The sequence below is a fragment of the Setaria italica genome, chromosome VI (assembly GCF_000263155.2).
Source record: "Setaria italica strain Yugu1 chromosome VI, Setaria_italica_v2.0, whole genome shotgun sequence".
In the NCBI taxonomy this organism is placed as follows: domain Eukaryota; kingdom Viridiplantae; phylum Streptophyta; class Magnoliopsida; order Poales; family Poaceae; genus Setaria; species Setaria italica.
This window is the reverse complement of record NC_028455.1, coordinates 27117192-27132221: the sequence shown is the minus strand read 5'-3', so window position 1 is coordinate 27132221 and position 15030 is coordinate 27117192. Positions and strand designations below refer to the sequence as shown.

Below are 15030 nucleotides of genomic sequence, written 5' to 3'. Positions count from 1 at the left end.
GAAGACGGATTCCTGCTTATCCAGAGCATCTCCTTTTGCTTTCGGTTGATGCTTGCTTGACGGACCTCCTGTTCGGCGGCCATGGAATGCTCGCGGCGACCAAAGCTGCAGCGCTACTCGTCGAGGGGGCATCCTTGTTGTGATTGAGACGGACGTGTCGGGCACGTGATACACGATGGATTCGTGAATGTTGGGCCGCCTCTCGGCTTCTCGGGCTTCCACGGGCCTACAGCTAGGTTGGGCTGGGCTGAAGATTGGTTACAGCAAGCCCAATATCAATGACGAAAATAAACGTCACATGGTTGCCACGTAATCATCCATAAGTGACATGGATGTTGACGTGGCGGCTGATATGGCTCGTGATGTAGATAAAGATGATGATGTGGCTGCTGATGTGGCCAATGAAATGGCTGCTGACGTGGTTGATGACGTGGCAGGCACTAATTACATGACTGCTGACGTGGACAAAAATGTTGCATTCACAGCCCATTTGTTAATGGATCCATTTTGGAACTAGGCCACTAAAACGAGCCATTTTTTCAGCCCACTATATTTCCACTCCAATTCAATCCCACTATACAGCCCATGGAAAATTCAGCCACCAAATTCATCCCATTTATCAGAATGATCAATTCAGCCTACAATACATACAAAATTTATCAACCAATCAAATACAATTTCAGATTTACATTCATGCCATGGTAATAGAAACAATAAATTATCAAATAACATTCATGTTATCATTGGTTCCAGAGACAACAGAAGTTCCAGAAATGTACTCTTCTCCCAGAAGCAGCATCCATCTCAGCTGGATTCATTGCAGACCTGCAAATTGTATATTACATGGTGAAGTCAACTGGCGCAGTACATATATGAGCGTGCACAAAATCAAATATCAGAGTACAAGTCTCACTTCACATAGTCATAACCTCAAGTTATCACTAGCAAAAACAAGTAGTCCTCGCATGAATTAAGAATACATGACCACATCTGATTATAAGTACATTACTTGAGTGCAATAATGCATGAAAAAATTGCTACTATACATATTACTGTTCTACCAAAACTCTAGTTAAACACCTGGATGCCTAAATGAGCTAAGCTACTAAGCTACACAAGCTGCTATTAAATCATTTCTACTGCCAACACATAAGCAATACCATTTTAAAGTGCAGAACAAGCTAGAACATATCATGGTCACTTACCATCTTCATTCAATTTCTTCAACAGCGGACTTTGAGGTAAGCACGTACATTCCAGCAGCAAATGTTTTTCTTATGGCCAATCCATGGTGAGGAGCAAACACCTGAGGATAAGCTACTGATGCTGCATCCCTAAGTGAGTTGCCCCTAAAAAAATAATACCAACAAGTGATCACAATCAGTCTCTAAATGCTCATGCAAGGAAAACAAACATAATAGTTAACTAAGACAAAGTTCTTTGTAGCTCAGTGAAACAATGTTGCTCCTGTGCAACTAGTACTTATGTAACTAGCATCTGCTCAAACAGAACCTAAGTTGGAAAGTTAAAACGGTGAACAACATGTCCTTTTCAGTCATGTACATTAGATGGCCTTCATATCAGCCTAGCAATAGAGATAAGTATATGAAATATAATCACAATAGAACCTGCTTTATAAAACATGAAACCCAATAGAGCTAAGCGTTCCCATGAAAAATACATGAGGCAGCAAACAAATTGAATAGGCAAACTGGAATGACAAACTCCAGAGCAACATCACAGTAGTTACCTGTTAGCAAACATGCAAGGGAATTAAAGAGAAATACTCCTATTTTTCACATGTCTTGAGACTCTACACCAAACAAATATAGAAGCAAAGTATATAAAATATGAACTCAACGGAGCTAAGAATTTGCAGGGAAAATAGATGAGACAACAGTCAAATTGAATAGGCGACATGATCACTGAAAGTCACCCTCGGTAACTGAATAGAGCATTTAGAAGCTAAGATTGAAGTTAACCTTTCACTTGAGTTCTTAAAGCATAACAGGTAATTACAACTATGAACAGAACACCAAAAGCAGATGCATTGTTAATTTCAGACTGTCGGAAGCCTAAGAGGATTCAGACTTTGAAAAGCCTAAAAGGATTCAGACTTTTAGTGACATACATATACTTGTTCTCTTAAGCAGTACATGCATTGTTATCGTCAAGTTGGATTTGTAGGAAAATGTAGTGTTGAGAAGAGAATATACCAAGGGGGGCATTGCAGAGTGGAGCGTCACGGGCACATACCTCTTCCTGCCCCACAACCATGAGGAGGCCTCAACCCTGCCGCAGCTGCCTATGCCGGCGGCCGAACCCCGGCAGCCACGCCCACGCCAGGGCCCTGGCGTCCATGCCCTTTCTGCTGCTGCAGCTCCGTGCCACCCCTCGCTGCGGGGAAGACGGCCGGAGAGCAGGCCTCAGGCGTTGTTGCCCCTTGCTGGGGACGACGGTCGGGGCACTGGCGACCTCACCCCTGCGACTGCTTCCGCTGGCAACCGGAGTCCGGCAGCCACGCCCCGCGCTGCTAAACTGTACTCAACCTCACCTCAAATGCGAATGGTCACTTTAATTGAATTAAAATGGTAATCTGTCAGGTTTCACCCGATTAAGGGGGTGTTTGGATAGCAGGTGCTAAATTTTAGCACCTGTCACATCGGATGTTTGGACACTAATTAGGAGTATTAAACATAGTCTAATTACAAAACTAATTGCACAACCCCTAGGCTAAATCGCGAGACGAATCTATTAAGCCTAATTAATCCATCATTAGCGAATGGTTACTGTAGCACCACATTGTCAAATCATGGACTAATTAGGCTTAATAGATTCATCTCGCGATTTAGCCTAGGGGTTGTGCAATTAGTTTTGTAATTAGACTATATTTAATACTTCTAATTAGTGTCCAAACATCCGATGTGACATGTGCTAAAATTTAGCACATGCCTCCCAAACACCCCCTAAACCACTTGTCTCGGATCGAAACAAAGCATTCTCACACGAAGGTGAGTCCAGAGATTACAACAATCCAGGTATTTCATTACAGGTCCCAAATTAAGTTATTACAACTCACAAGTTCAAATGCATAAATGTAGAGTTTCAGAGTTCGAAGTAGCGGAAATAAAACGGTAGTTTAACGTCGATACAAGATACCATGGTGAAGCCTACCATGATATCAGTCATCACGTTCCTCACCGATCGAGGATAGGTCCCACTCGACCGTCTAACCCGGAGGGAGCTAGGTCGGCCAAGTTAGACTAGCAGCCAAGTTATTCACATCCACATTACCTAAAAACATAGCCACAAGCAAGGCTGAGTATACTAATACTCAACAAGGCTTACCCATCAGGTGGTAGCTATTCCACCGACTTCTAGACATGCAAGGCTTTTTAGCTGAGGGGTTTGTTTTGCCAAAAGCATCTAAGGTAGATCCTTACTTTCAAGTTTTAGCAGCAAATTTTAGTTGATTATCCATGTAAGAACTTATTCTAAGCAAGCATGGTGAACAAGCAATTTAATTCAAGCATCAGTATTTATCATCATCCTTGTTCCACTTCTTACTCAGTGCAGCATAGTGATCAATCAGTCCCAAATTGTGAGAGGCAGACGATTCGAATCGAGTTTCTTAACCTTGCAAGGTGAACCTAAACTGACGACATATGCATACCACACCGGGTCCACACATGTCAGCCGTCCCCATCAATCCCCAAGCACGTCGACATGGCCCACTTCCCTTGGGTATAAGGCCCTACAGTCCCGGAACGTCGCCGTACTGTGACTGCACTTGTACCCACATGATGCATCAGGGGAACCCATTTCCAGAGAGAGCAGGAAGTATGTCCACGCCTTGGTTCAATCAGGTACTAGGCTTTCCGATCCTATACTCGGTATGAGTTTAGTACTTTTCAAACACTTGACCATAATCACCGACACAGTTCGACCTTAGCACATTCATCTTCTATATAGGCGGGGCAATCCACCAATTCAGAACTAATTGTCCAGCCCCACCCGTCAACCTTATGATTTCAGCATAAGTAAACAGGAAACTCCTATAGCTCGCGAGTGATAGGAAATCACTTGACTTTTACCGTGTCCCTATTTAGCATTGCAACTACTCGACTTAACATACTAGTATTCAGAACATAGGTACCTAGGATCATGCAACTAAGGTTTCAAGCAACGCCTATAAACTTAATGCACAAACATAAGCAACAGAACTATTGCATAAGCTTTAGAAATCAAGATTATGATCCAGGGCTTGCCTTCCTATACTAGGTTAGACTGAGGGTCATTTGAAGCTTGACTGAGGTCCTGCGTAACCTCAATCTAGCTCACTTCCACAAACGGCTCCTCCTCAACTGCTGGGAGTAGTTCGTAGGTTCCGTCGGTGAGATTCGCTTCTACACGAGATGCATATGCAATAGTTCAAGTTCCCGTACTTTCACATGCAAGATGTATATCATGAATTATTGCAGAAGTGCAAAGTGCATAACGACCACATTTACCTAGACAAGAACTAAACTTTGATTTCTCGTAAAGTAAGGTGTGTGCAATTTAAAACTTGGGCTTGATTTGATGGTGATTGTGTACACATATAAGGTTTTGACAACTTAGACTTCATAAAAGAAAGGTGGGGGGTCATTTCAGGGTTGCTCAACATTCATTTGGAAAGTTATCCTATTTCTGAATTTTAAGCAACTTAACTTAGCATTTACCATTTTACCCTTTCCTAGTCACAAATGTTATTTTCAATTTAACTAGCTATTAAACTTGAATAAATATTTCTAGAAGCATCTAATAAGATATGGTTCTAAATTTTTTACAAAAGCTTCGTAATTACGCAAGTGATCTACAATAAAATAAATTTGAGATGCATTTCACTTTTACAAAATTGTAGAACATGAAGAATGATTTTTAACTAGAGTTTCATTATCAGTCTGGCTCCACAAATTTTATAGAAGGGTTACCAACACTAACAGAGGCTATTGTAAACTTTCTAGGATTTTTTGAGCATGAAAACTATTTACCACATAAAAAGTACATTAAACCACAAGGCCAACGGTGGGCGGCAACGTGGCGGCACATGCGCGTCCCTCTCCACCACTCACCGGCCGCGCCCACGCCCCCTTGCCACCGCGGCCAACTGCTGAGCGCCCCGGTCTGCTCCACTGGTCGTCGGCCTCCTCGTGCTCCCCGGTGGGCCCTGGCTCACCCCGAAACTCGCTAAGCCGCCCCATACCCCTCTGCCGCTATAAAAGGCACTCCCCGCCCCTCGCCGGCGTTGCCCCGCCATATCCCTCCAAACCGAAGCTCCGTTGCCGAGCCTCGCCATGGAGCCCTCCCCTCCGGGCATCCCTGCTACCTTCTAAGCCTCCCAATCGCCCTCTCGTGCACCCCTGCAGCTCCCCGAGCAGCTTCCCGGCCATCTCCACCACCACCGGCGCCGCAGCAGAAGCCCCTCTGCTGCGCCCGAAGCTCCACCGCGGATAGCCGTCGCCGGCCACCCTCCACCCTCGACCTCCACAGCGCACCGATTCCCGGTGAGCTGCTGACCACGCCCATGGCCTTCTTTCACCCCCTCCCCGCCGAACTTCGCCGGAATCGCGCCGGCAAGCCGCCGGGCACATTGCAAGCCCCCAATTCTTTCTTGGGTCTAAGTCATAAAATACCAGGACCTTTCTATGAAAGTTTAAAAGTTGGAAGGACCCCTCTATAAAACGTGTTTGATCTTTTCTGTTTCAAAATGGATTAAATGGCTGAAACTTATAAAATGTGTAGGAAAATGTAGAAAAATGCTAAAAATGTAAAACCAATTTTGTTGGACTCCAGATGTTGTCTAGTTTCACTGAAAAATATTCTTGGACATGTCACTATTATGTATTTCACAATAGGATTTATTTTGTGTAAAAGCCAATAAATGCCTTATAAATCTTAGAAAAATGAGAAAAATATGAAACCGCTTATGTTAGTTTACTCTTGGCATGTTTGTTCTAGTTTTACAACTTGTGCTACTAGTTTAAGTGATGTTCATGATGTTTTAGATTCAAATGCTTAAATGCTAAGTTAACCTTGTTATTAGCAAAATAAATAGTGAAAAATAGATAAAAATACAAGATAAATTTTGTTAGGTTCCTGGTGTACATGACTAACTAGGAAAAATACTTGCTTCTGTGAGATAGCTAACTTACCTTGCTTAGACAGGGTTGCCACACCCGTGCCATCACCGCACATGGTCGGATGACCGCCGTCGGCCACCACAAGCGCCCGCCTCTCCGTCACTGAGGGGCCGACGCTGGGTGCGCCCCAGCGGCACTGCCTCTGCCGTCACCGGATCTGGTGGAGAGAGTGGCGGTGGAGGCATGGCTGCAGCTGGCAAGGCGAAGTTGTGGGTGGTGGCGGCAGTGACGTGACTGCGAGAGTAATGTCGCGGAGGAGCGCGTCAGGGAGGCCACTAGGGAGGTCGGCGGCGCCGCCGCCGTCGGGGTTGAGGAGGTTAGGGAGAGAGAGGAGACTGGGGTGGGGGCGCAGCTCGAGGGCCGCCACCGGATGTAGGGTAGCCGGCATGCGGATCTGAGGAGTGGGGAGGAGACTGGAGGGAGAAAGAAAGGCGTGCGGATCTAAGTGGGGAAGAGACTGGAGGGAGGAGTGCGGGGCGCTTATTAGGGTTGCGGAGGGAGAAGGTTAGCACTCAGATATTTATTGACGCGAAAGTTCGATCTTGGCCATTCAATTGATTTGACGGTGCAGGATATGATACAATTCGATTTGGGCCCGGGTAGGCTGAGTTACCCCAGTCTCCAGGTCTCACCCCTTCATGGCTTAATGTTTTTCTTTTTCTTTTTCTTTTTCAAAGCACCATTTGAAGCAACTTGCAAAAACAAAAATCTTATATACCCTAATATATTTTTAAAATTTAGTGTAATATGTATAAGTTGCCATGTAGGAGTTTCAAGAATTTTTGCACACATTTGATATTTTCTATCATTTAAATAATTTTCTACATGTTTATCGAAAGTAATTCCAAGTTGAACTATATGTACTTCCAATAAGTTTCGAAAACTTGCAAAAAAATTATATTTAGGCTCATATGTTCCATTCTAGCCCACGTCTTGGAGATACATGAAAAATTCATTTGTCTTCTAGGGATAATTCAAACTTCTATCTCCAAATTATCACATAATAATTGCAATAATATCTAAACTTGGTCGGAAAATTCTACAAATTGATGTGACAACATATTTTTGTCCATAATATTGCCATAAAAAAATTCAATGATTTTAATAAAGTGGGACCACACATTGTTCACAAAAGGATACATCTCTCACATAGTTTCTTAGAACTCAAGTCAAACTTTAAGATTTGAATACCTCGTAACATTTTTGAACTTGTATGACCCTCAAATTTGAACACAACCTTATGTTGGCCATAATATTAAAAAATATTAAGTTACATTAGTAATTGCTATGCAAAAATACATTTTTTCTATTCTCTATTTAGGTGGAAGAAAACAAGCCATATGGATGTCATTATGTAAATTAGCATAGAATCATTTTATGGATGTACAAGCTTGACATAAAAGTTTCATAAGATTTTACAAAAATTGGAGTATACATTATTCACAAAATGGATAGATCTCTCACATTGTTTCATACAACTGAAGTCAAACTTTGACATACAACTCAAGTCTTGTATTGCTCATACACACCTCAAACTTGGACACAACCTCACCTTTACCCTCATATTAACATTTTTTTATTTACATTGCTACTTGTTGTGAAAAAAGTTGTTTTTCTATTTTTTTAAATAACTAATTAATACATCATTGTAAAGTAACTTGCGAAATAATTATCTTATATACGCGAATACAAAGAAATGCCATTAAATGAAATATCTTGATTTTATAAAACTTTAGAAAAAAAGAACCATCAAATTTGGCGTTCTTATGAGGGAGAAATACCATTTACAAATTTTAATTTGGGTTTAAAAAGAGAAATGTAAACTAATCTAGCTACTCAAAATATAACTAGACAAAAGTTTTCTCATTGCCACATTACCAAAACGAGGCAACAACTTAGTGGTGCGCGTCAACCTTGGTCAACTGGTAGACCTAAGTTCGAATCCTGCGTGGAGCACTTGTGCTTCTTTTTTTTTGCATTTTAGCTCCAACCACGTGGCACAATGGGATTGGAAAAAACGGCCGCACTCGGATTGCACGAGGGCGATCCGTGGTGTCGCCGTTGAGAGAATGGCGAGCTATCACGTTGTTACCAGTGGCTGGACATAGGCTGGAGCATAAGAATTATTAAAACTAAAATGCTACAACTTGACACAAATGAAGGCTTAGTGTAGTGGTAATGCTTGCGTTCAGAAGCCTAAGACCCGGGTTTGAACCCTCTTCACGATGTTTTTTGGGGTGGGCAACCGGGTGACGTGGCGTGTGCGGCCATTGTGGAAAAAGAAAGAAAGAAAGAAAAAGGGAAAAGAAAGAAAAAAATGATGACGAGAAAAAAAGAAAAAGAAATAAAATACTCCTTAGTTTTTTGAGTTTCATAAAGACCCCAAGTGCTTTCAAGATTAAGGATTACTCAAAGAAAGAAAGAAAAAGGAAAAGAAAGAAAAAAATGATGATGAGAAAAAGAAATAAAATACTCCTTAGTTCTTTGATTTTCATAAAGATCTCAAGTGCTTTCAAGATTAAGGATTACTCCATGCTCGTTATTCCAACCATGTGCAATCCGATTACGAGTACTTCATTTGTGCCTTGCGATCACTCTTTGCCCTTGCACATGTCCACTATGTAAATGTGTGTGTTCATTCTCTCCCTCTCCATAAATAATTATTTCCATGACCTTTTTGACAAGTCTCGGTAAGATCCATTAGAAGTCTTTCTTGTTTTGATAATATCCTGATTATAATATTGTTGCTAGGACTAACCTTCCCAAAGATTCAGATAAAGCCTTATACATATTTTATGACTGATGACAGGTTGGAGAAGTTCTAGCATAGGTTTGAGAGACTTGATGAGCTGAGAGAACAAGAGCAGTTGCAATGAAGTTTAAATTGTTGATCTCAGTTCAGTATCTTTTTGAAAAAGTTTTTATTAAAAATCTTATGTGGTTTGTTTAAAATTAAGAGCAAAAGAATAAATTTATTGTGGGATGTGCTTAAATAATATCTATCCTCCATATTAGAGAAGGCTTGTTGCAACTTGAATATTAATTCAAAAAATCTATGTGACTATTATGTTTTCTTGTGTGTGATCAAGTGCAGGATTGAACACCGAAAGGCAACGCTGATTTCTATTGAAGACTTACTCGAGGACAAGCAAGGTTTAAGCATGGGGGGATTGTTGATGCTCACTATTGACACACTTTTACCCTTATTTATCTTTAATGGTGACATGAATTTAATACCTAAACTATTAATTACACCTAATAAACCGGTCATTTTCACATATGCAATATATTTTGGAGGATGTTCTATTTTTGCAAGGAATTGGACCTAAAAGTATATTTTTTGGATAAAAGCAATGAACAAGCATCGAACCAGACAAAGACGGAGTCCAACGGGCCCAGGAAGGGCCTAGGCTGATCAGCCTAGAGAAGCCCAGGCCGATCGGCCTAGGATCTTTTGGAACCTTCCGACACCCATCTTTGGCAAGCAATTCTCCGAGATGACTTAAGGTCTATGTTTGTAAAGATATAGCAAGGATCACTTCGGGATCAAAGAGGAATCAAAGAAGATCAAGCGGAGATTTGGAAAGTCATTGAAGATCAATCTCATCTTGAAGCAATCGACGTGCTAGGGCCACATGCAAGTGAAAATAAGACTTCAAAGCACTAGGGGAGAGTTGGAGACGAAGCAGGACATGAGGGACCAAAAGGAAGGCCCAGGCTGATCGGCCTAGACCCTCCCAGGCTGATCGGCCTGAGGGTTTCCTTCGCCCCCTCGCCTTCCAATTTTTGCCACGCACTCTCTAGACTATAAATACCCCGAAAAATCCATCGAGCTCTATATCCAAGATGACGTACTCGACGTGAAGTAGCAGAGAAACAGAAGGAGCTTGAGGGACACCTCTCCGGAGAGCCAAGGGTTGTGCAATTGTCGAAGGCTAGCATAGGCGAACCTTTGCCGGCATGATCACCCTGCGAGGAAGATCACGGTGGAGTTCTGGAGCTACAAGTCATCATGATCAAGGTAGGAACCCAGTGGTGATCTTGTGATGTACAATCATTCATGGTGAAGTAATAGATGTGTTCATGTTCTTAGCAATCTAAGTATCTCATTTGATGGTTTTATACTTTATCGGGTTTGCTTGCTTTTTAATCTATGAATCGATGATAGATTGCCTAGGGTGTTCTTGTGGTTATGACCAGATTTGCATGCCTAATCTACCGATGAGTATGTCATGTTCTTATGATCATTCCCTTAACCTGCTTACGCTGATAGAGGTGATCATGATAGGATCTTTCTTGTGTAAGGTCGGGATTTCGGGATCCAGACCGGAGGTGTAGATTTAAAGATGTTTTTTACTAAGATCATATACGTGTTGCTTTGCTATCCATGCTCACAATTACAACGTATGCATAGTCTAGGTTGCTTTAGATTGATTACCTTTGCTCTCTCTGTTATCTGTATGTACATGTTTAAGTAGATTGGATCTGAATCTCTCATAAACACCAAGTTAATACTAACAATGCTAGTTGAAATAGATCTTGTACTATAAGTTTCACAGATTGATAAATCTTGGGGGAATACTCTGAGGGAAGAGCTACAACTAATCCGTACGCTTGTGGTTCACAAATTAGCTTGCTAACAGCATTCAACAGTTATAATAAAATTATTTTTTAACAAGAGAAGCAACTGAAAATTGCAAATTATTCGATCGTATGCCGTTCTATGTAATTTTCTCGTGAAAATGCAATGCAATATGCATGTTATTACTTTTAGTACAAGATAGCTAGTACACATGCTAATAATGCACGGTTGTTTCTTTCTTCTTATTTTTTTCCATAAAAGTTTGACCTAAAACGACAACCGGACAGATGGTTCAGAGGAATAGTGCATATCCAGTGTACGTCACACGGCCGTCAGAACTGAGAAATACATTAATACAATAACGCGTAGTCAACGTGGTACTCCTACCTGGCACCTGGATTTGGACCAAGTTCGCAATCAGAATTTAGCGGCCAGAATGAATAATCTTCAGGACAGCGGAACGCGTCTGCGCAGATACCGACGCCATCTTTGCAGTGGGAGCAACCGCCGAAGCAATTAGTTACACGTGTCATTGTTCCCATCAACAAAAAAACATCATGGCTGGCCTCGACTCCAAGCCCCCAGCCCCCCACTACCGCAGTGGGCACCTCGTACGGCCGCTGACGGCGACCGGCCTCCGGCGATCCATGCGATGGTTGCCCGGCCGGTAGCTTTCAGCTCGAGCTGAATCGGCAGCGACCCCGGCCGGGAGGACACGTGTGATTCCCCCCCGGTCAGTGCCCCCAGCTGCCTAATGCGTACCCTACCCTACCCAATATACGCCCATCAACCCATGGTCCTAGGGAAGGAGAAGACAATGGCGCAGCCAATGGCAGGGTAACACACGGTGCAGGCGCATGGCCGGTCTGCTGAAGGGTCTCCTTATTACGTTAGGTGCGGCTTGAAGGAACAGTTCAGAGAGGTTGGGACCGCCGCATGATCACCCTGTCGATCGGGATTCCGTTCTAGACACTTCCATTCCGATGGAAGTAAAACTTTTAAGTTTCGACGAAACAGTGTAGTGGGGTAAGACGTACGAGACAGGGTCTTAGGTGAGCGAGCTCTTTCGTGGCCATTCTCCTGTTCCAACTCGCAAAGCTGCCCAGCTGCTAGGTCCTTTCGTTCCATGTGGTGAGTTGAGCAGTGAGAGAGTGCTGGCTCAGTCAGCTCCGTCGTCTATTGCTGATGACGCCACCGCCCCACCCAGCCACAGACCCCACGCTGGGCTCCAGAACCTAAGTGCGTGGCGGAGGAAGACGAGAGGAGAGCCGAGATGATCATCAAGCCTTGGTGACAATCGCCAACACAAGATGACAGGACACAGCCACGCGCCCGCGCGGAAACACCAACCCGTCTCACCGACGCGTGGTATGCACTGAATCTTGGGACGGTGCCACTTAAGAGATCCCAGCGGCCCAGCCAAGAAATTAAAACCGACGTCTCCCACCGCCGCGGCGACGGCGCATCAGAATTTCTGAAGCGGAACATGCAAAGGAAGAATATTCGTAGTAGTCATTAAAAGACTAAGCTGTCAGCGCTAGTAAGACACGATTGATGAGTAAATCGTCAGATGTCTGTGGGCGCACAGGAGTCAACCAAACTCTGACAAATTTCAAGAATACAAGTTGCACGTTTGTTGGTTGCGTTGGCACAACATTAGGTAGCATGCATGCCAAACAGATACCAATTAGTGCATTTTGTATATCCTAGTTGCTCAACTGTACCTTCGGCATCTCATTAGGCATTAGGGCAATCTAATTTACGGGTGACCAGACGGAAGCGTCCGTCTGGTCGATTTCTGATACCTGTCGGTCCGTTTCATCCCACGTGCATCCCCTTCCCATTCTCTTTTAAACTTCAAGAAAAAATATGTGCGATAAAGATTATGAGTAAAAATTTTACACACAAATTTATACGGCAAGAAATTCATATAAAATTATTTATGTGCAAAAAAGTTTGTTCACAAACTTTCGTGAAACAAAAATAGAGGGAACATTTTTGGAAAATAATTTTTTGGGAAAAAAACTTTGAGAAGAATTTAGAAAACTTTAGGAAAGATCTCCTGAAAACAAAAGGAAAAGGAAACAAAAATTTGTGAGCAAAAATTTGAGAAACATATATAGAAGAAAAATTTAGAAAAAAATTTGAAAAAAAGAAAAAAATTAGCCTAGCGCTGCCGGCGGCGGCAAGCGAGCTCGCCTCGGCACTCCCGGTGGGGGACCTCATTGCGTATGCCCGCGCGCCGCCGTCCTTGGTGGGGGAGCTCGCCCGGCGACCGCGCGCCACCGCTCCCGCGGGGGACGTTCCCCGTTGCTTGGTGTCGCCGCACACCCCACCCTAGCGCTGTCGCTCCCCAGCGGGAGAGCTCACCCCCGAGACCGCGCGCCGCCACTCACAGCGGGGGAGCTCCCCGCTGCTCCAGCACCGCCGAACCCCTACTCACCACCGAGCAGCCCTGACGCATCTCTAGCCCACGGGAAAAGGGAAGGGAGGAGGTGGGAGGGGAAGGAAAGAGAAAAGAGAAAGGAAGGGTTGACCGGTTGAGCAGGAGGCCGAGAAATGTGTGGAAGGTGGTGTGTGGGTGATAGGTTGTCGAGCACGTGGACGCGTGTGTTGGATCGATCGGGAGTTTCGGGACCTCTGGTCGATTGTAAAGTTAGCTTCGCTGCTCATTGTCCTCCCCCGCTCAACTTCAGAACCACATGCGAACATAATTAACAATTAACTAAATTTTGGAATTATAATAGAAGGACATTAGCAGTTTGATTTCCTAATGAACTAAGAACTAAAATACCTAAATAACGAGTGTATGTTAAATACAATTGATAACAAATATTAATTTGACTCTCATAAGAATTGGAAACAGAAATACTTAAATAAAGAGCTCATACAAAATTTCTGTTAATTAGTGCCTAAAATTCAAAATAAGCTAATGAAAAAAATTAATTCAAGGTTAACAGAAGCCATCTCATTTATCTTATTAGCTAAATTTGCATTTAAAATAAAGGAATATTAACAAATTTTCTATGGTCGTGAAAGTTAAGGACTATATTTTGTACTTGATCCCCACCAATTTAGTACTTCTTAGAACTTCTCTTTAGGTACCTCTTAGTATTATCTTTCTTTCCATCGCACGATTTCATAGTGATAATAATTTGACTCATATATGCGTTGGGAACATAAATACTTAAATAAGAGTCCATGTAAAATATATAGTTAACTGGTTGCTAAGACTCAAATTAAAATATTGAAATAATTGAATCAAGGTCAAAATGGAAGCCATCTCATTCATTTTAAGTTTTAGACACCCACCATACAACTTGTTAAGTAGGTGTAGATTGATCCAACAACTTGTAAAATACTCAATCTAGTACAATAACTTGTCAGATGGGTGCAGATTTGTCCAACAACTTGTAAAATGCTCAAATAAGTACAATAACTTGATAAGTGGGTGCATTATTGTCCAAGAACTTGTAACATGTTCAATTTAGTGCAATAACTTGGCAAATTGGTGCACTTACAGTCCAAATGTTACAATGACAACGTATTAAGCAAAGTAGATGGATATGTGCATTTTCTTCTGATCAATAAATTCTTTTTCTTTTGCCAATAAAATTTTTTAAGTTTCTTCGGTGCTTCTTCTCATGTATTCAACAATTGTAAAGAAGCATGTATGTTTCTTTTATTTTAGCTCATTTTTACTTTTTAAACAAGTACACGAGACTTTAAAAATATTTATATTGCTATTATGTATTAACATATTTGGGTTTTTTTGAACAAGCTGCATATAATCAAACATGTAAAATAGTGAGGGTGAACTTATCAATATTGAGTATCAAATTAAATATTCCTAATCAAAATTAAATCATTGTATAAAAAATAACTAATACGAAGGCAGAACATTAATTTTCTAAACACATTAATTTTCTAAACATGGAATATTCTTGTCCTGGCCGTAATTGCAACATAAATATCAATGGTCAAATAATGCTCAATAACTTATTCCGACACGAATATACTCTGGTCCAGTATTAACAAATATGTTGTTTGTTATAATATTTGAACTGCGGATGCACCAATTCGTCAAGTTATTGCACAAAATTGAGCATTTTACAAGTTTTTGGATCAATTTTCACCCACCTATCAAGTTATTGTACTAGATTGAACATTTTACAAGTTGCTGGACCAATATGCACCTACCTGACAAGTTTGTCAGGTATTGTACTAGATTGAGTATTTTACAAGTTGTTGGATCAATCTGCATCC

General features: G+C 42.1%; 1 long non-coding RNA gene across 1 annotated transcript; it reads right to left on the bottom strand.

Annotated features, from left to right (window-relative positions):
- Positions 1–602: 602 nt before the first annotated feature.
- LOC111257538 lies at positions 603–2519 on the bottom strand. Its single transcript, XR_002678009.1, has 3 exons — positions 2257–2519; positions 1206–1349; positions 603–825 (listed from the first exon to the last, which is right to left on the bottom strand). It is a non-coding gene; the product is annotated as an uncharacterized LOC111257538 (long non-coding RNA).
- Between the last annotated feature and the right edge of the window lie 12511 nt (positions 2520–15030).